Consider the following 22734-nt stretch of genomic DNA (forward strand, 5'->3'; position numbering starts at 1 on the left):
CCCACACAAATAGATGCCATTAATATCCAGCATCGTGGATTGTTAGAAACTATTCCATTCCTTGTTCGGTTCCTTTTGTCGTATTGACCAGACCAGATTACCATTTACTTTATGGTATAAACTTTCTATTTATGAACTCTATGTCCTTGATTACCTTTTATCACATTGGCATTTTCGGACGTTCGCCACAAAGGACAAGATATTTAGTAGATGTCGCAGGAAAATAGCGAGTAAGCCAGCCAGGTTCCGAGAAACGATGCAAGCCCCTAAGCGGGTTCGAGTGTGAACAAGTTTTGCTATAGCTATCAGTAGAAGCACCCTTTATGGATCTAGAAAACGCAATGAAATGAAATGAAATGGGGGTTAACCGGGCTAATGAAGACGAGCATACGCCATGCAGTCTAGTCTGCTTTCTGGTGTTAAAATATTTAGGTAGTAACAGATTTTTGTAGTAGAAGACGATTTTATATTTTCAGGTAAATTATTCCAATCGTTTATTACGAACGATGAAAAGGAGTTTTATACGCCCACATTGAAATGTGTTCTTATATTGTTGTCGCCCCCGTCCGTCCGTCCGTCGGTCCGGTGTCCACAATTGCTTGTGGACGCTCTAGAGGCTAAAGTTAATATCCGATTGACTTTAAATTTATGCACAGTGTTTAAGGTCATGAGACGAAGAAGCCTATTGATTTTCACCGATTTCTGATAATTACTGCCAAAGTTATGGCCCTTGATCACTTCAAAAAATCTTGTGGACGCTCTAGAGGTCAAAGTCAATATTCGATTGACTTTAATTTATACACAGTGTTTACGGTCATAAGACGAAGAAGCCTATTGATTTTCAACGATTTTCGATAACTACCAGAGTTATGGCCCTTGATCACTTCAAAAAATCGTGTGGACGCTCTAGAGGTCAAAGTAAATATCCGATTGACTTTAAATTTATACAGTGTTTAAGGTCATGAGACGAAGAAGCCTATTGATTTTCAGCGATTTCCAATAAATACTGCCAGAGTTATGGCCCTTGATCACTTTGAAAAATCTTGTGGACGCTCTAGAGGCTAAAGTTAATATCCGATTGACTTTAAATTTATACACAGTGTTTAAGGTCATGAGACGAAGAAGCTTATTCATTTTTAACGATATCTGGTAAATACTGCCAAAGTTATGGCCCTTGATCACTTTGAAAAATCCTGTGATGCTCTAGAGGCTAAAGTTATCATCCGATTGACTTCAGATTGTTAATTACTTCATGGGTTGTTACTCTTAATCAGATTTTAGTGTATTATAAATGTTTCATTACCAAAAAAAGTAAAAATATGCGACAACACTACACTTGATGACTGCCCGGACGATTTAGCTGCTGTGGGCGTATGTTTCGTTGCCTGGCAACCTATCTTTATAAAAGTAGTAGTTGTGGGAATATTTCTGTACTTTGAATTCCGCGTCTGTTAATGATTTATATCCAAGGATTTGAGAGGAACTAGAATAGACAAGTAACTAAGTTTACTAACTTTAATAACGGTATAATTAATATGAGCAGCCCAATTACAATTACTACTTAAATAAACTCTTAGCTGCTTATGATCTTTGCTATCAGTTAGTGCTGTTCCATCAAAGTAAAGATTAACAAGAGTAGGGCGTTGTTTTCTTGAGAAGATAATAGTCTTTGTTTTGTATTGATTAAAGTTAATCTTCCAAATTTTTGACCAGTTACTAAGGTTTTTTTAAGTCTTCATTTAGAAGGGATTAGCATCCTATTTGATCCTCGGTTACCATTTATAGCGACGTATCGTCCGCAAAAAGACAGATATTTGCATTTATCCCACGTGTAATATCATTTTACATAAATCATAAATAGGAGAGGTCCCAGAACCGGGCCTTGTGGTACTCCAGAATGTATCTTGAGCTTCGACTACGGATTATAACAGACTGTTGGCGGTTTTGTAAGTAATTTTCAAGTAATCTTGCCAATTTTCTCCGGATTCAAATAGAGTTTATGTGACCCTTGTGCCAAACACAGTCGAATGTGGGGTCAAAATATGTTTATGTTTAAAAATGTGTTTAAAAATACATGTCTCAAAAATTTTCTAGCGTCGATAATAGAGATATTGATTTTTAATTTGAGAAAAGTGACGTTGTCCATTAGGAAATTGAAACGTTTTGTTATGGGTATCCATATTGATGTTGTCAGGCCAACGGGCTTTTTGACGCAAAAAGGGGTTTAAGTATCATGCATTTCGGTAGATGTGCACACTATGTATTTAAAATATTTGCATTTTCGTTCGTATCGTAAAATATCGTGTTATTAAAGTTGAAAGGGGGTATTTCTATAATTGAGTTACCTTGTTTAGTGACAATTGATTTAACGAGTCGCCAACTAATTACTCTCATTAAAACTGTTCTCTGAAATTCTTTGGTCGAGGTTGTCAAAGTATAATTGTCTCGATATGCGGATTTTAAAAATAACAAAGTTGCGATTCGGAGGTGTTCTGGCGTTTGGAGTGGGGGTGTATACGGATTCTTTTGCGAATGATTTTCCTTAAGTGACCGTTCATCATGGCGCGTCTTGGGGGCGTATAATCACGTTTTTATGTGGGGTGTAATCCCCAATGGCTTTAATTAAGACATCAGAAAAGTTTTTTTGTTTCTATCTCCAAATTACTTTGCCAATTCAATGCTTCAATTTCGAAATATGACCATATAGTTCTGCTGTAGCTTTTCGGTTGGGGGTTATTAAATGTAAAAATGACTCTAACCGGGAAGTGGTCACTCAAACTTGCTTCAAGAACATTTGTTGAATGAGAAAATCGGGACAGCTAACTTAAACGACATCTAATAATGTTGAAGAGTAACACGTGATTCATGCTGGGTCTCTGTAACCAGTTGGTTTAAGTTAAAGCGTTTTGTTATATCAAGCAAACTTGATGGCGTATTAAACGTAAGGGTAACGTTAAAATTGCCTACTATTAGATTCCTACGTTCAAAGGTATATGAGACCTCGCTGTTTTGTCCCACCCGAATGTCTAGAGTTTTTTTGCTTGCCTATACCCTTCGTCAATGAGAAACCAGGTTAGAAAATACCAAGGACCCTTCTGGGCCAAAGTCGGAATTGTATACCAGACCTCCAGGTTAGTGAGCTAGCGCCTAAAATTTAGCACATTTTACTCTATAAATAGCTTATGTTCTATTGCTTGTATTATATTTCCAATAGGCAATTCATAGTTTACAGACAAGTTTTTCTGTTAACATTATGTACATTTCTGTTCCCAGCTATCAATAGAAATATCCGTTTCCGCAGGGGCACCAAAGGCGACTAAATGCTATTGGAGTGCCTAAATCGGCCATAGAATGATAAATATTTGGACCCTTAGAAGGCTTTCCAAGGGATACCAAAATGTTCTCGGGGTCCCTGCAGGTAAGACCCATTGTGTGGGCTACTGTATTCAGAATTCGACAAATCCACCACCTTTAACTTATTTGCTAAATGACACTGGTATTGAACACATGCCTTCATAGAAATTTTACTATTCCAGAAGAAAATATGGACTGAAATACTATGTTAAACGCAGAAGCCTGTTCCGTTCACATATTATATTCCAAATGTAAAATATAATAGTAACATTTTAATGTAAAGAAATTAGTAATTTTAGAGAGAGAGAGAGAGACACACACACACGCACACACACACACACATACCCCCCCACCCACACACACACACACCCACACACACACACACACACACCCCTACACATGGTTCAATTTTATTTAAATAATTCGCTTGCGCGTAGGGGTCTTTAGCAAACCAACTGTTGACTTAATGACAGACCTTATGATACAGCGCGCACATGCTAACCATTCGGCCATCCACACTCGCACACCCCTCCCCACATCCTGTAATTTTAAAACGAAATGGGGTTTAACGTCCACTCGACACAAACTAGGTTATTTCGGGACTAACACATGGTTCAATTTTTTATTTCTATTATTCGCTTGCGCGTAGGGGTCTTTAGCAGTGGGAGGAAACCGGAGGACCCACGAGGTTGTACAGGCGAGTGATTTTAAAGCACATCTGAGTGTAAAATAAGCTTCCATTCACAATGAATGGATTGGCTTGCACGAAATAAATATAATTATTATTACTTTATTTATCTAAAACACATAAAGATGGCGATGTTAGATGAATAGATATAAACTTAAACTTTAAATGGCCATAACATAATTTAGAATTGGGCGATTTGAATAAAAACCATAAGACTATCAAAATTTATATAATTATTAATGATTCAAACGTTTTAGATCTCAGTTATAATAGGATTAATAATAAAACGAGGCCGCACGAGATGTGAATATCGCAAATAAACTATCGCTGTTACTAATCTGGTCCGAGCAGCGGTGGTCTGATCCGATACATGATCAACATAACTTTGGTCTAATTTATGTTGTTCAGTTTCCGCCCTCATTCAGGTGTAATGTCAACACAGTATAAAGACTGGTGACTTTTTTTGTTCACACTGCTACAAGTTTAGTTTTGTCTTCTTCATTAAGTATAGTGATAGTAGCGTCTGCTGAGACGTGCAAATGGTTTGCCGTCTTGGGATTTTAAATTTTTCTAACAAAACACCTACTTAGTGGCAACATCACTTTCGTTTAAGCCATGTGCAAAATTTAATTCTTAAACATGCAATTTTGATCATATAAGGGATGTTTTGTTCTATGTAACATTCTGCAAATATTTCTTAAAGAAATGATTGTTTCAACATTTGTTTTGTATCAAAACAAAATATTTTCTTAGGTGTAAGCTTTAAGAAGAAAGTATATGGGGTTCATTAACATAATTTGGCTGTAGTTTATAAAGGATATGTTGATATAGTGATATGTGTTTTACAATAATAAGAAAGAAAATATGTCTTTGAAGAAGGACTAGGATTTGAAAGGACTTTTAAAGGTTATACAAAGATCTATTGAAAGACGGATATTGTAACTAATAGTTTAATTGAGAAAATACAAAAGTTGCCCTGCCGGAAAAGTTACAAAACCGAGAAACTTGGTGAAAAGTGTATTACTGATTATGGTTACAAATTACCAGTTTTCATTAATTATGTCACATGATTCATCAAATTCGTTAAAACATTAATAATTAGAATTAATCGAACGGGAGAAAGTACCCTTCCTTGTGTTAGCCCAGTGTTATAGTCATAAATTGACAAAAAGATTGGATAATAAATTGGATAAAAGTTCATCTGTAATTTAAATGTATGAATATAGAAAATAATATCGATAACTGAAAGAAAGGCTGATAACTTGAAATTATTTGGATGGAATATTTTTTTTAATGTTTTCTCCCATATCAGTGTAATGAAGATCAGAGAATGAGATATTCGTCTATGTTTTCTTAATAGCATTGGAATTACTAAACTGGATTGTTTATTTGGACATTCCAAGGACATCTTGTTTTAAATAAATAATGTTTGATTATTTAACATACCAAACATAGTTATATCCACCACTCGTCATCAGAAACACCAATGCGATGGCCTCACTGCGTAAGTATTAAAGTTATTTATTGTTTTATCTGTGAGAAACCTTATTTATTTTATATCCATTTATATACTATTGCAGTAACAATCTCATGAATTAATTTGTTGTATCGTAGGTTCTAGAAAGAGAGCTAGTTTTAGCCAATCCTTATTTTTTAACTATAATTATTTATTTTAAAGTAGGCCTGGGCCATTATTAATGTATAATTTTAGATTCCGCTAAAATTGAATCGAAAATGTTCATCTTGACAAAAAAGTGAATTGCTAAATTTGTCGATGGTTGAATTGATTTTCCTTTTGTTGATTCCCAATTTAAGCCAGCACATTGTCTGAAACCTATATTTCCAGAAAAGGTTGTTTATTCTATTCGGAGATCTATTGGTGGCATGATATAACTGCTTTTACCTTTTTATGTTTCCTTTCTTCTTCTATTAATGCTTAACGTCCGCTACCACCGAGGCTGATATCGCGGACACGTCTTATTTTATTATCGTAGCGCAGGGGTCTTTCCTGTGGGAGGAAACCGGAATACCCGAAGTAAACTCACGAGGTTGAGAAGGCGCCCTGTCACCAAGCCACATACGCTCCCATCAGGGATCAAAGCATGATACTCTAGACCACTAGGCCACCCCACCCCCACCTTATGTTTCCGTGGATTCATATTACTTATATACCACAGAATTGTCGGATATTGTGTACATGGCAGAGAACAATTTATAGAGTTTTACTCTTTGAGACGGTGGTCGTTCGGGTAGCAGCTGAATTGGAAATTGTACTTACAAATCAAAAGCATGCAATTTTTAGTGTGTGTGTAAAATGAATAGCAGAGACTCGCCCCGCACTCAACTGTTTTTATTGCTTATTCTTCACCTAAAATATTAAAACAATTATTATTAACAGATAATTGGTGAAATTATACGGAATTTTCCATCCTTACATTCGTTTTCAGTGTGCAGAATACAAATAATTATCAGAGTTAACGTATGTGTTACGTTTGCACAGGATATATAGAAAAAACGATGGTTCATTTACCATTTTAACGGTTGCTGTTATATGTCAAATTGAAAAATTATACAGGGTATTAAATTTATTCACTATGAGGGACCCTTTCGAAATTCAGAGTTGCACATTATGTTTTTTTGCAGATTTATTGCTTCGGCGACCAAGCCATTTGCCCCACTACTTAACTGTACTAATAAATGCCCTGTCGGAGACCGAAACATTGTAAATGGTCTACAAGTGGGACTATTTTGTTTCCAAACTGTGAGAGATTGTTAAATACCCTATAGGTCAGGGTTTTGAAAATGAATGATTTTTTACTTGCTCGGACTGTTTGGCAAGTCATCACGAGGAACTTTATCGAAATTTGCAGTCCTACTTTAATGCTGTTGAATTATTGCCACTGCCACTGAAAACTTGTAAACACTCTACCGATCAGTGTTTTTGAGATTTTATTATTCAAACTGGCTTTGATTGTTCGTCTGCTGTTTCTGCCTCTTTAATGAATAAGTATTTTGACTTTTCACAGTTAGGCCTACACATATGGTGAATAAACAATAAAGAGCATTGTCTTCAGATTTTTTATACGTCCACATTCATGTGGACGTATATTGTCGTCGCCCCTGTCCATCCGTCCACAATTTGTTCGTGGACACTCTACAGGTCACAATTATCCGATTTTGACGAAACTTAAAATATAGGCCTATCTCCCAAATATCTCGGTTCCTTTCGATATTGGCATGTATCGGACCATAACTTCATGGATAAAATCACGTTTTTAGCTTGTGCACACTCTAGAGGTCACAATTTTGATCCGATTTTGATGAAGCTTGAAATGCATGTTTATAACCCAAAGATCTTGGTTCTTTCGATATTCGCGCATATCGGATCGTAACTTCCTGAATTATGACCCCCGATTGTACGAAAAATCGCGTTTGTAGCTTGTGTTCCCTCCAGAGGTCACGCTTTTTATCCAATTTAAAAAACCGTTTAAGTAGATCACCGTTACACCCTAATGATGGTTGAGTTCGAATTTCGCGAAAATCGGACCAAAACTGCCGAAAAAAATGGCCGGCCGTTGTACGCAAATAGTGTAAAATATGGTATATCAAGGTTGTGGACCCTCTAGAGGTGATAATTTTCATCCGATTTTGATGAAACGTGGAATGCATATTTATATCGTGGCTTCTAGCAATATTCGCACTTATCGGGTCGTAACTTCCTGAATTATGGCCCCTAATTGTACGAAAAATCGCGCTTTTAGTTTGTAGTCCCTCTAGAGGTCACAATTTTTATCCGATTTAAAAAAAAAATGTTTTAGTATATCACCGTTGCACCCTAATGATGCTGGAGTTCGAATTTCGTGAAAATTGGACCAAATCTGTTGAACAAAATGGCCGCCCCTTGCACGCAAATAGTGTGAACGTCTGGTATATCAAGGTTGTGGACCTCCAAGAGATCACAATTTTGATCCGATTTTGATGAAACTCGAAATGTATGTTTATAACCCAAGATCTTGGTTCTTTTCGATATTCGCGCATATCGGATCGTAACTTCCTGAATTATGGCCATTAATTGTACGAAAAATCGCGTTTTGAGCTTGTGGCCCCTCTAGAGTTCACAATTTTTATCCGATTTAAAAAAACAAAACGTGTGAATATAATACAATATAATACAGTTATACAATATTGATGATTGAATTCGAATTTCGTGAAAATCGGATAAAAACTGACGGACATAATGGCCGCCCCTTGAACGCAAATAGTGTAAAAATATGGTATATCAAGGTTGTGGACCCTTTAGAGGCCACAGTTTTTATCCGATTTGGATGACACTTTAAATATATGTTTTGAGCTTATGGTCCCTCTAAAGGTCACAATTTTTATCCGATTTTAAAAAAAAACGTTTAGATATATCACCATTCCACCATAATGAAGGTTGAATTAGAATTTCGGGAATATCAAAATGAAACTACCTGACGAAATGGCCGCTCTTTGTACGCAAATTGTGTATAAGTGTGTAATACAAAGGTTATGGTCCCTCTAGAGTCACATTATTTTTTATCAAATTTTGATGAAACTTAAAACATATCTTTATATTCCAAAAATCTCAGCCCCTTTTGATATTTGCGCATTTCAGACCATAACTTTCTGCATTATGGCCCCTGATTGTACAAAAAATCGTTTTTGTTTTTAGCTTATTCTCTATCCATCTCTTGCAAAATGTGGGCGTATCCTGCCTGGCAGCCGCTGGTTTTATCTCTTGTCACTCGGTATTTTTGTATATGTTGGAATTTGATTTTACCTTGTTATATATAAAACTTGGTTAAACTATATAAGCTGTTTAAATTCATATTTTTACACTACGGATTACATTCTCTTGAAAATCTGTTATGATTGCAGTAGGGATAGGTTAGATAAAGAAAAATATTTGGTAGGCTTAGGAAGTAGATGACGGTGACCATTTATGACAATTGTCCATAATGTCGTTAGTTATCTCGAAGTATACAAATTTCAAGGGAAATGTGATATTACGTCTCTAGTTGTATGAAGATCCTCCAACAGTTGGTCATGTAAATAGTATTGTTACGACTAAATCTACATATAATATTTGCTCTACCAACTGTTAAGAAGACCAGTGTTGTTTTGTGGCATATTCAAACTATGACACGTGTTTGCAACATACACACCTACATTTATGGATTAAGATCCTGGGCTTGTTATTTCTTTGTTTTTAACAAATGTTGCGAGGAGTAGTGTGGGGATCCATATTTAATCAAAACCATCCTTCTGAAACTACTACTTTTGTTCATTTTCCCGCAAATGCTACATTTTCTTAGGATGATTTCCTTATGCACATATATTAAAACTGGCCTCACACACTCCAGTTTTGGTTGCGATACGACATTCTGCCTATCTTAGCCAATCGTGACATATCGCACACAATTGGAGACGTGAAGACCCACAAGCGCTGTGATTATAGCAGCTCTTTCATTTGGAATGTGAAAATCGATTTCTAACTACCCACCTAGAATACAGATAAAAATGCTATTGGACACAGACTCCCTTCTCTTGTCGCTAAACATTTCCACCGCCCAGGATATTTTCCCTTGGTCTCTAAATGTATCCATTTATTGTCAAGTATGGTGTTTTAGTTATACTAATAGTCCTTAATCTGTTATGTTTCTTTATTAGGGAAGGTTTTTATATTTTAAATTTTATTTTACCGGAAGAACGTCATTTTTTTAATATAGCTTTGTATTACTTATAATGGTACTACATAGTTAGTTTGGTCCTTCTCTTAAAACCTTATTTTGGTGATCTTTCAAATGTGTGCAATCGACTTACTCGCTCCAAGTGGTAGATAACAATGTGGTGGATGGGGGAGGGGGGGGGGCGGGTATATCGCTACAGGATTGTATTAAGACCAAGAATTCCAGACCAATGTGTTAGGAATCTCGGGTCACTAATGGAGTTCCATTTTATTAGTTATTTAATTTTACTCTTTTTTATATTAATATACCTTTTAAACTTAACTAGCATTAAAAGATAACAGAAACGACATTCTGATGTCATGTATTCGAACACAAAGGACACACCACACACAAAACTTAAATCTACTACTTTAATTAATATCCATGTTGGCTTTTAAAGTCACGATTGTCCACCACCGTTAAATTTATAGAGAATTTAAAGCAATTATTTTACTTTGACATTGCTTTTTTTTAATATATAGTACAAAGAAATGATCGACTTTAATCCATGCGAGGTAAACTTATTCAAGTCCATGTGTGTCAACACCAAGGTTATGTACTGAACTACATTGGGCTTGGTTCCGAATTTTGAAAGGTTAATGTATAAACTTATTAACTAGCCAATTTTGAAAGGTTAATGCCTTATTTATTATCTAGGGTGAACATGTACAGCAGTGCAAAATGCAGTAAAATTATGTTTGTTCTCAAGCGGAGCTAATTGTAGACAGACAGCGTAACGTTCATATGTGTTGGTAAATAAAACCCTAAACATTTCATTTGTATATGTTTTCCTCAATGGCAATCTTGACATTTCATAAGAACAATACACATCTACATCTTTTCTAGGGGAAAAGCAGGTATATGTCTATGACACCAAAACATCACTTATATTTTAGAAGATATCGCTTACCGAGAACGTGACACTGTTTAAGTCGAAGGCCAAAAGCCAGTGTTAGTAGTTTAGTACCTGACTAAGCCATAGAACTAATCTTTGACACCTCACCTTCATATCACCATAAACCAAGTACTGGCTGCACGTACAGGGATTGTTACACACGATATCTATAGGGGTGTGAATGTAAGGCCAGCATACCTATCTATTGTTCTATATTGATCATAATCTTGCCCCAGTTAAATGTTTAAAAAACACATATTGACAGGCAACAAAGCAAGTTACTTTGTTACATAGACAAACATACAAACTATGACTGTTAGCCTATAATTTCGTTTATCTTGTCTACTCCCCGTTGGATAGATTTAAGCCTGTTTTATAAAACAAATAAAAATGTTTAATCCTATGTCAGGGCCATTGTATTTTGGAAGGTGTCTTCACAAAACTTTGTCAAACTTCAATATTATTAACAATAACGTTGGTTGTATTAGAAGAATAAATTTTGTGAAACGAATGGCATGATTATATTAACAGTTGTTAGAATTGATATATGCATGAAATATGCATTAGCTATCAGGGTCTAGGACTTTAGGCGAGGGTCCAGGAAACTCCTGGGAATCTAGATCGTGAGAGACTGGCTAATGAAACTATTCAGCAATGAAGTGAAATTTTATTTCTTTTCTAAATCCCTTACCATGCAAAATGACAATGTATGTTTATAACCAAAAGACCTCGACATCTTTACCCTGTTGACCCTCTAGACCTCATAGTTTGTCAAAACCTTTCAAATTTCGTGAAAATTGGACCGAAACTGTCCGACAATATGGCCGCTACCCTTAAAAGCATGTAATACCCAGGTTGTGGGCCGGAGGTTCGAATTTTCATCCAGTTTTGATATATCTCAAAGGTCTGGGTTCCTGTCGATATTGGCACGTATTGGACCGTAGCTTTCTCGATTATGACCCCTGATTGTACGAAATATCACGTTTTTATTTAGCGTGTGGACCCTCTAGTCACCATTTTTATCTTATTTTCAAAACCGTTCAAATATATCACCTTTACATCATAATTATGGTTGTGTCCGAATTTAAATCCAACTGAAACCTTCGGCCACTCCTATTTACGCAAATAGTATGAAAGCATGTAATACCAAGGTTGTGGACAATCTAGAAGTCAGAAGTTTTATTTGATTAAGATGAACTTAAAACGAGTATCAGCTCTTGGGTGAGTTCAAGTTTGGTTCGCATTGGCCCCCTGCCTTTTACGCAAAATGTGAAATATGACTGAATTTTGTGGACCTTCCTGAGGCTATAATTTTTGTCCGATTCATGAGATGAAACTTAAAGATACATTATGTAAGATTTTGATAAAGAACTAGCCATTCTTCCTATAATAGTTCGGAAGTAGATGATGTAAAATGAATAATTTGAAAATTTCATTCAAATTACTCTATTGCAAGCGAAGATATTAGCCTTTGAAGGTTTGACAGACGTGTGCAACAATTTCAACCACCGTATTGGTTGATCGAAGCTAAGTCTCGGTCCTCCATATTTGATTAAATCAAATTATCACTTATCTATTTAATATCGGAGAAATCTGATGCCATCGAGAGTTGATTAAGGCCTGGATCAGTTAATTAATGTCTAATTAATACTTTAGAAAACATTTTAGGCCTAAAGAAAGACCTGCAATAGGCAGATTTAGCTCTTGCATAATGCATGTTAACCATGTGTTGAGGATCAAAAGTTCTTGGATGAGCTCTGCTACGCAGCAGACCTCACATTGTAAGGCTATAGCCCCTGCCTTTTACGCAAGCTTTGAAATGTGTATGAATTTTTAGCTCCCCAGAGGGGCTACATTTGTTGTCCCATTCTGATAACTTATAGGTTGAGGATCAAAAGATCTTGAATGAGAGGACGAGCCCTGTTGAATTTTACCTCTTCCATACATTTTTGTGGGGTTATTATGCATGGCAACCGCTTGTTTTAACTGGACATAACCGGTAACAGTGAATTATTTGATAGATAAGGGGCACAAGGAAAGAGTTTGAGAAAAACTATAACCCGTCGTTTTTTGTTAATTACCTAATCTGTCATAGATACAACAGAAGTGGCTATTGATATACTACCGATGGTATTGATATCAGATGAGTTAATGAACATTAACGTTGATTTTGAATCGGCAGTACTATGTTATAAAATGATGGTATAACCAGTGATGGTGTGTGGATCTATGGTGTTCATCAATAATGCTGATCCTCAAGTAGCATTATAGTATAAATGAGAGAAAGAGAGAGAAATGGGGTTTAACGTCCACTCGACACAAACTAGGTCATTTCGGGACTAACATATGGTTTAATTTTATTTCAATAATTCGCTTGCGCATAGGGGTCTTTAGCAGTGGGAGGAAACCGGGGGACCCGGAGAAAACCCACGAGGTTGGACAGGCGACCCTACTCCTTGTCACGTACAACCGGGGATTCGAAACCACACCAGTTGACTCAATGACAGTCCTTATGATACAGCACGCACGTGCTAACCATTCGGCCATCCAACCCCCCTCGTATAAATGATGATATCGATGCTGGTATCAGTAGTAACTAAATCGTGGTTTATAGAAGTTGTTTATTTCTTAGCTAGTAACCTATAGTTCTACAAATATTTCACAACAAAACATAACATTTAATAATATGTTTGTTTTTGGGGGGGGGGGGGTTGTTTTGTTTTTTTTAAAAAATAAATAGCCAAACATAACCTTTTTGTAGACTGCATACTAGTGTTTAGGGCATTTGAAGAAGTATTAGTATGTAGCACGTATTACGATTTCAACAATTGTACCCCCAAACATAGAGTACTAGATATAGACTACCATGAGACTATTAACATCACACGCTTGCCTTTAAAAAATTATTTTACATAGTGTTTACTTGTGAAAACATCTTAAAAACTCTGAATTCTTTAATCTTAAACAATAACAAATATACGTGACTTAAATATAGAATTGCATCTGAATGAAATTGCTGGAACTTTTCAGTTAACCTTCTCGTGTATTTCCTTCTTATAACAAATGGAGGCACCCTATTATCTCTCATACATCATTAAGGTACATTCGCCATTCATGTTCATATTCTTTTCATAGACTTTCTTTTTTTAAAATTAATTTTTGTCGTTCAGCCAACGTACTTTATGTATAGTTTATGTCTTTATATATTTGATCAACTTGAAATAGTTGTGGAATATGATGGAGGCAGGTGTTGTTCAAGTCTTGGCTCCTGCAGGTTTGCAATATTTTATGTAAAACGTTTATTTGATGTTTGAGAGATATTTTTCACGAAAGAGGACAGGTTGGTTTTTTTTAATTAAAACAGAGTTTGAAATGGCAGTCAGTAGTTTTACAAACACTAATTTATATGGTAAGTGATTCAGATAAATGTCTTATTTGTATATTTACATGTAAGACATTCTGTTTACCGTGGTTGTCGCATAATTTTTATGGACATATGAAACTTGCAATGCTATTTCATACCAAAACAAATGTTCTTTTTTGAAAAATTTAACTTGGGAAATAATTCTGAAGCAGCTCTCTGAAATAATTGTGATGTCATAGTGTCTATTTGACAGAGACGTCAACGGGTGCATTTGCGTTCGGGGTTTGGTAATATCTTAACCGCAAGGGCAGGTTTTTGGGGGGGTTTTTGTTCCTTTTTTTTGGCCTAGTCCCGATGTCATTTTAAATAAAAACCATTGACATTGAAATGGTATTTTCTGGTTATTCTATTGGTGTGACATTTATACACATCGGAATGACCAATTTAATCTTGGATTTATTTTAACAAAAAACAATAGAACTGTCCAGGGTTCGGCAAGTTAATATAACCAACAAATTCAATATTTAGCCGAGTACAACAAACATTCAAATCAAGTTGAGGCTAAATATTGACAGACGAGGTGCGAATATTTTATCAGCGCCACGGTTTGGTAAATAAAACGTATTAATCTAACATGGGTTTAGCGGCGAAAACAAGGGTAATTGTACATACACCGATTGTAGGTAAAGTGCAAACTAAAATATATATATACAATAGAACTATACAAAACGTTGGTTTAGCATTAATTTCTTTGGTTATATTGTTTAATTGGGACTCGTTCAGTGGGTCATCGGTAATCAATTAATATGCGAGTATCAAACTCCTTCCCCTTGTTAGGTCAGAAAATTTTCCAAATTTTGCCTTAACCTAAATATGTCTTTCTTAAAAGTAGCCCTTTGTTAGAACACGTGTGGGTACATGTACGATTACTTATGGAGGTGTTTATCCAACCCCAGAAAAATATTTTCTAAATTCGTATATATACTCTTCAAAAAAAGTAGGGGATATTGAAATGCAAATACCTATGCAGGTTGCGATATGATAAATAGTCATGGACATTTGACATGCTTTGAGAGTATGTTCACAGATGAAGAACGTATCACCCCAACAGAACCACTGAGCTGCACATGCGACACGCACAGTGTCAAATCTGGCACTTCAAGGAAGAGTTGATGAAAACTGCCGCGTGCTTGTTTATTTATCCATGTTTGCTTTCCAATCGGTTCTTGCATAAGGTTTACTGTTTAGCGTATCTTTGCTTTAGTGTGTTGCGTTTAATTTGATCAGGAGACGTGTTCGTCGACTTCAACGTCGTGGCACTGCAAGAGGAGTGGGTCAGATTGTCCCAAATCATGATTGGGCGGTTGATTAGGAGCATGCCACGACGAATTGCTGAATGTCTGAGGATTGGTGGAGCAATTACTCATTATTAAGACAAAAATCAAAAACGTCCATTTTCACTTTTGACGATGTATCTCTTTGCGAGTGAAATGGGGCCGTCAGATAAGCCGCCCATATGAACTGTTTATGTTCATGTGTAGGCAATTGGCCTGTTATTAACATACACTGGTTACCCGTAATAAAAAAAAGCAGTGCATTTCCGCAGTTTTGTATTGTTTCTTAATATCCCCTTTTTTTGAAGAGTATAATATCCTTTGCGGCGAAAATGGGAGATGGCTTGGTTGGATATTAATAGTTTCTACTCTAAATTTTGTGATTTAAAACATTAGTTTTTAAGAATTACACGCCAATTAATTGATATTGCTTTATATTATAATTAACATAGGCTACTCATTGTAATGTAAATCTGACTAAAGGTGATAGCTTGTGTGTTATATTATGTGTCAATCACATTAGTGAAGATAATGACAGTATGTGTCAGTGTCAGATATCATCAGAGTGCTAATTACTATATTAACCTAACTTCTTGCTTATAGCATAATATCACGTACAGGTGCGGCCAGTTATTACACCTGACTATTTCTACGCTGTTTCAATTAAGAGAATGAACTAATAATTTATATATGTGTATGAACGTTCAAAAAGAAAGTAAAGCTGGTTGGCTTCAAACGATGTATCTTGCAGCGTAGACGGATAAATGATGAATGAATACTATTATATGCTTTCACCTCAGTACCAATTTGGATTGAGGGATTTGCTACGAATAGAGAGCGTGGGAATAGTACTTCTAGTTTGAAAAATATACACAAATCTTACTGGAGCTCCTGTATGATTGCATGGAAGCTGTCTTCATACTACGAAACAAATAGTCGCATTCTGAATGTGTTGAAGCTTTTTGATCTGGTATGCATCACTGTCACAGAACAGACCATTACAAATAGTCCAGTCTTGATGACACAAACACGTGTATCAGTTTGTCAGTTCTGGATTGATTCATGGGGCTGCATTGCTCACATTAACAATAATGTGTGTCCGAGTCCATCATTACACCGTGATTCCCGACAGTGTATGCTGCAGTAATCCCCAAACCACACTATTTCTGTTCTAAGAGCTTGCATTGTGTCTGTCATTCACCATTCTAAAGCGGGCGGTTTCGGCACTGTGTCCTCTCGATAGGCAGCCTGCATTGCCCTTAAAGGTGATTTTCCTTACAGTAATCATGCAACTGTGCCAAAGCAGTTTTCTGGGGAATTTATGCAGGAAAGTGCAGTTCGAGAAACCGGCCGATAAAGTCTCTTTATCCAGTCTTCGCGCGTTATTAAATGTCCGAACAATGACCAAGTTTACAATTATTAGGAACCCGTTCGGAATGTGTTTAGAATGCATAACAATGTAGGTGCTACACGGTTTGTTATATGATAGTTTTCCTTAGTTATCTTTTACTGACTGCTTTTAACGGACGTTTTAATTGTTTTTCCTCAGAGTGTCCCATGTTAACCTCGTCCAATGTTCAGCCCACCATATTAACTGCCGATACAATCAAAGAACTTCGGCTATCAACCTACAAAAGGCTTCCTGGAACAGTCGTCAAATTAAGTTGTTATGGTAATTATACTCTAATAGGAACTGATCAGATAGTTTGTTCCCAGGATGGAGAGTGGAATTACTATACCAAACCCTACTGTAATTGTAAGTTTTATTTCTGATTTCATCTTTTGAATGTTCCACGGGCTTGAAGAGTCTGAAAAAAGGTGTTAGGCGTTGAGCGATAGGGCAGTGTATGCTTACCCATATCGGTACAATTGGTAGAAATTGATTATACACGATATTGGCGATTTCGTCACTGCACGCTAGGTTAGGATCAATGGTGGTCAATCCAATTAAAATCACGTTACTATTTGGTTTCGTTTATGTGTTTCTGATTTTAACACTGCATTGCAATATGGCTGATATTATAAATCAGATCCGATTAACTATTTCTCTTAAAATACCAACTTTAAACAGTTGTTTCAAACAGAAGTTCCATTTATCAGGATGACATTGCAATATTTGCAATTTTCAGATTGTAAAACTGGTGATAATTATGACTAAGTTGTTTATTATATTTCAGTAATACACACCGGTCAACTATCAGATTTACATAAATTATTATTAGGAGTTGGAGTAGGTACTGCCATCTTGTGTGTAATAGTTTTAATGGCCATTATTGGTGCTTTACTCTACAGATCAAAGAAACGAAAACAGCGCGCTAGAAGGTATATCATTAATATTTCTATACGCCCACATTTTTATGTGGACGTATATTGTCGTCGCCCCTGGTTTGTGGACACTCTACAGGTCACATTTTTTATCCGATTTTGACAAAACTTAAAATTTATGTTTATCTCCCAAAGATTCCGGTTCCTTTCGATATTGGCATGTATCGGATTGCGGATCGTAACTTTATGGACTATGACCCCTGAAAAATCACGTTTTTGGCTTGTGGGCACTCTAGAGGTCATAATGTTTATCCGATTTTGATGAAACTTGCAATAATATATATTTATAACCCAACGATCATAATTCCCTTCGATATCGGACTATAACTTCCTAATTATGGCCCCTAATTGAACGAAAAATTACGTTTTTAGCGTGTGGTCCCTCTAGAGGTCACAATTTGTATCTGATTTTAAAAAGCCGTTTAAATATATCACCGGTACACACTGATGATAATTGAGTTCGGAATTCGTAAAAAATGGCCGTTCCTTATACGCAAATTGTGTAAAAGTATGTAATACCAACGTTGTGGACCTGTTAGAGGTCACAATTTTTATCCAATTTTGATGAAACTTAAAACATTTGTTTATATCCCACAGATCCCGGTTCCCGTAGATATTCGCGTATAACGGACCATAACTTCCTGGATTATATCCCCTGATTGTACGGAAAAAACCGCGATTTTAGCTTGTTGTCCCTCTAGAGGTCACAATTTTTATCCGATTTTAAAAATCGTTTAAATATATCATCGTTACACCCAGATGATAATAGAGTTCGAAATTCGTAAAATGCCCGACAAAATGGCCGCACCTTGAACACAAATTGTGTAAAAGTATGTAATACAAAAGTTGTCAGATTTTGATCTCGGTTCCTTTAGATATTTGCACATATCAGACCATAACTTCCCTGGATTATGACCCTGATTTTACGCAAAATCCCATTTTTAGCTCGTGGATCCTCTAAGAGAACATAATGTTTAAATATATCACCTTTCCACCATAATGAAGGTTGAGTTCGAATTTCGGGAAAATTGAAACGAAACTGCCCTACAAAATGGCTGCTCTGTGTACGCAATTTGTAATACGAAGATTGTGGACCCTCTAGTCTAGGTCACAATTCTTGTCCGATTTTGAGCAAACTTAAGATATATCTTTATATCCCAAAGATCGCAGTCCCTTTCGATATTCGCGCATTTCAGATCATAACTTCTTGGATTATGGCCCCTGATTGTACGAAAATCGCGGGAGTTTTTTTTTAGCTTGTACTGTATCCTTCGCTTGTGGGTGTATCTTGCCTGGCAACCGCTGGTTTGATTAAACATTAGAATTTAGTCTAGTACAGTCAAGATGACCTGTATATCACACCAAACGAAAACGAAATGAAATGAAATGGGGTTTAACGTCCTACTGTTCTGCTCCGAGCTGGGCTAATGAAGACGGGCATACGCCATACAGTGTGCTTTGTCCGGACAGCGGCACTTCGGCCTACTCTTATATCGAATTCCAACTGTCAAGGGATCTTTTCCGTGCACGCCAATGTATACACGGGCCCTCGTTTTTTCGTCCCATCCGAATGACTAGACAGCTGTCTTTGTCAGGCCCTCTGTACTGCATCACTGACAAGGGGGGTAACCACGTCGGAAAATCTGGATGAACTTTCTCGGCCAATGTAGGGACCGAACACCCGACCTCCAGGCTAGCGACCCAGCATCTTACCCACTTAGCCACCGTGACCCCCCCCCCCCCCCCCCCCGCCTCCCAAACCAAAAACACTTTCACCACATCCTGGAACATTAATTTAATTACAGATATCAATATAGGTATCATTACAATCAAAATACTCCATGAGTCCTCAAAGTCGTATAACAGTACTGATACAGGTATCCGCTAGAGATGGGAACTCGAGTCCGGCAACTCGGGTTCGAGTCCGACATAAGTTGCATCAATGACCCAACTTGCGACTTGACTTGACGACTTGCTACTTGAAATCGCTTATGCCGCGATGAGGGGGCATAACTCTAACTTACCTTATTCGAAATGAATTGCTGATTCGTTTGATGAACTGGCGACTTGAACGGGACTCGGGCTTTGTGAAAACTTGGGACTCGACTCGGTACTAAAGTCAATGACTTGGAACTGGACTCGGGACTCGATGTGCGGCGACATGGGACTCGACTTAGACTCGAGGCCCCGTGAAATTTTTTTCCTACCTTTAGTATAGTACGTTCACATTTGCTGATTTACTGGAAAGTAAATATTACATTTTGGACTAGGAACTGGACACCAAGCGCTGCTCATCCTATTGACAATGCTGTTCCTCTCCTTAATGACTTGCATGAATAATGTCACATTTGTTCATTGAATAATTGCTCATCGATTGGCAGATTTCTATTTTTGATACGCCACAATACCAAGATGGCTGTGATGACATCATGGTAATTACTCTCGTACTTTTTTAAAATTTACCACTTTTATATTGGATGTTGATGTCATATAGATTTATATTTTCATATGATTTTCAGTTTTAGGCATCCATCTACCGTCACACTGGCATATTCAGATTTCGACGGCTATCGTCCATTTGGGTAGGTCATGTTTTCATTTTCATTCACTCATCATGTTTAATAATGAACTGTAAACGTGACTGGTTTGTTTTTATAGAAAATTATTCATTAAATCATATTATTGCTTTATCACATTTTCAGTATTATATCGCCATTTGCGTATGAAGATCGAGAGTTTTTCCCTGATGGCAAACCAATGGAAAAAATTAAAACTGCACATGCACCACTCGCCATTCGAAATGGTACATCTCAGAGAACAACTCAAGGTCCCCGCCCTCTTAGTCCAAAAGTTACAATAAGCGAAAGCCTTCCAGAATTTAGAAGTAGGTCCCGCTCCGTCGATGGAGTCATCATGGCAGTTCCTATCACCACTGATGCAAGGGAGTTAGAAAGATTGTATTCCACTACATTACCCAATAAAGCCAAAAAACAAAATTCAAGGTTTGTAATCTACGAATTTTCTAAATTTTAAGTCTACTATCACTTTACCATGTCGAAGTAGACGACCAATAGAACAATTCCACACAAAAATATGTTTACATTGATTCGCTGATTCATTTCCAATACGCAGATATTGTTTGATATTTCTGGGTTAAGCCATCGTAAAACGCGTCTAAACTCTACTTACAAAAGGGGCACTACTCTTGATTTCAATAACAATGCCCTGTCTGCGCTTATGTTTAAGGTTTCTGCTTTAAACGCCATGAATGGTTTAAATTTCAATCTTCTTTAAGAGCAGTCGCGTAATCAAAGAGGAGTCTCCGTTTTAATCGGAATATTTCACTAACAAGGATAGTTTCAATATTTTGGAACATTGCACAACATGACCGTGATTATTTTTTAATCAAAATGACACCAAACTTTTATACAGTAAAGGGCTCAGAGTTTAAATTTACACTTTACAGTTATTCAGGTGAATGGAAAGACAGAGATGATTATAAACGAATGGATTATTTTAACGGGTAAATAATTTATAATTATTATATCAAAATGTGTACGGGTAAACGAAGATTTTTGCGTATGAAGCATTAAATATATGTCAGGTTTAATAAATAAAGGGGTTGATATAAATATAATAATAAAGGCTGTATGGATATCTTGGTTAATAGTAATTTACTGGAATATTAAAAGCCATATTTTGTTTTCAAGTCGAACAACAAATTGTAAAGAATGCATGATAGATAAATTAAATTTTTAATTATTAGTATGTAATGTCGTCTCGCATAAAATCAAAAAAGTCAAAATCGCCAATGTGCGAGTTACGAATTACTTGGCAGAAGAAAGGTCTTTTTTTCGGGTTAAATAAGGGAAATAACTCGTAAATGTTTAAATTTCAGGCATGCTCTTGCTCAAGGCCATGACCCCTTTCTTTGGAGACCTGGGTAAGCACAAAAGTAATTTGATAAATATTTGAATTATATGTTTATCCCAGAAAAGTCTGGCCACATTCACCGGATTTTATCAAGTTGTGCTTTTTGAAATTGGACTGGAGAAATTAAAATACTGTAATTTTGGCTAGGCTGTACAATTAGAACACCAAACACTGGTCATGCCGAAGGAACAGTGGACATACGTGTAACTCGGGTATAGTAAATATAGCCTCATAATGTTTGGCGGGCAGATTCTAATAACCAATACGTTATCGGCTGATTTATTGACGTCATTGTTATGGAATTTAATTGCAGAACTAATGATAAAAAAAATCAACAGATTTTGGTTTTTTTTAAGTGTTTTCCCCTTTTGGCAGTCTTGTGATGTGGCATTTTGTCTATAATCAACTCCAGCAAAAATTGTTAAATAATTATGCTACAGGTGGTCCATATGAACTTTTCCTTATTTTGTTGCAAACTTGAACGATAAACCACGTACTAACAAGAGAAAAAATTATATCAATGTCGATTGAAAATATTTGTAGATCAAAGTTTGGGGTCGTTGCTCCTGTAATCGACTAGTTAGGTACGCTCTTCAGGTCAGAGATCGTTTAGATTTTTCATTTGTGTATTTTAATGTAATTTTACTGTGAATTAAATTTTAATTGTATTATACTTGTTTCAGATCTACGAGATGGATATATGAACACAACGAACGGGTATAAAAATGGATGAGCAAATCTGTATATGAAACGACTGAACATTTTCTTTCGTATATATTGAAGTAAATAATTTGTACAATATTTTGTAACTATACTGAATAGTTTATGCATAGTATCATAATAAAGTTCGTAAACGGTGATAGAAAATTGTATGCGGGGGTGGTTGTGATGGGACGACAGGTCGTTCAATCTAAAAACAAGAATTATTGTACCTCATATAGCACTAGCAGTCATGTTGTTTTAAGGCTTGTGTTGATAAATAAAATGGGGACACAATGTGTAATTGGTATGTCAGTGGTGTAATACAGAGTTCGATATTTAGCCACTTTGTTTTTATAGAGTTTTAATAAAATTAGAACAATCGATTGAAA

At 36.3% G+C, this 22734-nt stretch overlaps 1 long non-coding RNA gene across 10 annotated transcripts; it reads left to right on the forward strand.

Annotated features, from left to right (window-relative positions):
* Positions 1–411: 411 nt before the first annotated feature.
* LOC126815331 (uncharacterized) lies at positions 412–22734 on the forward strand. 10 transcript variants are annotated; one of them, XR_008787451.1, is made up of 8 exons: positions 2917–3131; positions 5403–5546; positions 16935–17141; positions 17563–17707; positions 20413–20712; positions 21177–21233; positions 21609–21653; positions 22327–22734. It is a non-coding gene; the product is annotated as an uncharacterized LOC126815331 (long non-coding RNA). The 10 variants fall into 10 exon arrangements; XR_007677859.2 differs by lacking the exon at positions 2917–3131 and adding an exon at positions 20230–20292 and having other exon boundaries at positions 4551–5546; XR_007677865.2 differs by lacking the exons at positions 2917–3131; positions 5403–5546 and adding an exon at positions 412–432.

The sequence above is a fragment of the Patella vulgata genome, chromosome 3, assembly GCF_932274485.2.
Source record: "Patella vulgata chromosome 3, xgPatVulg1.2, whole genome shotgun sequence".
NCBI classification, from domain to species: Eukaryota; Metazoa; Mollusca; class Gastropoda; family Patellidae; genus Patella; species Patella vulgata.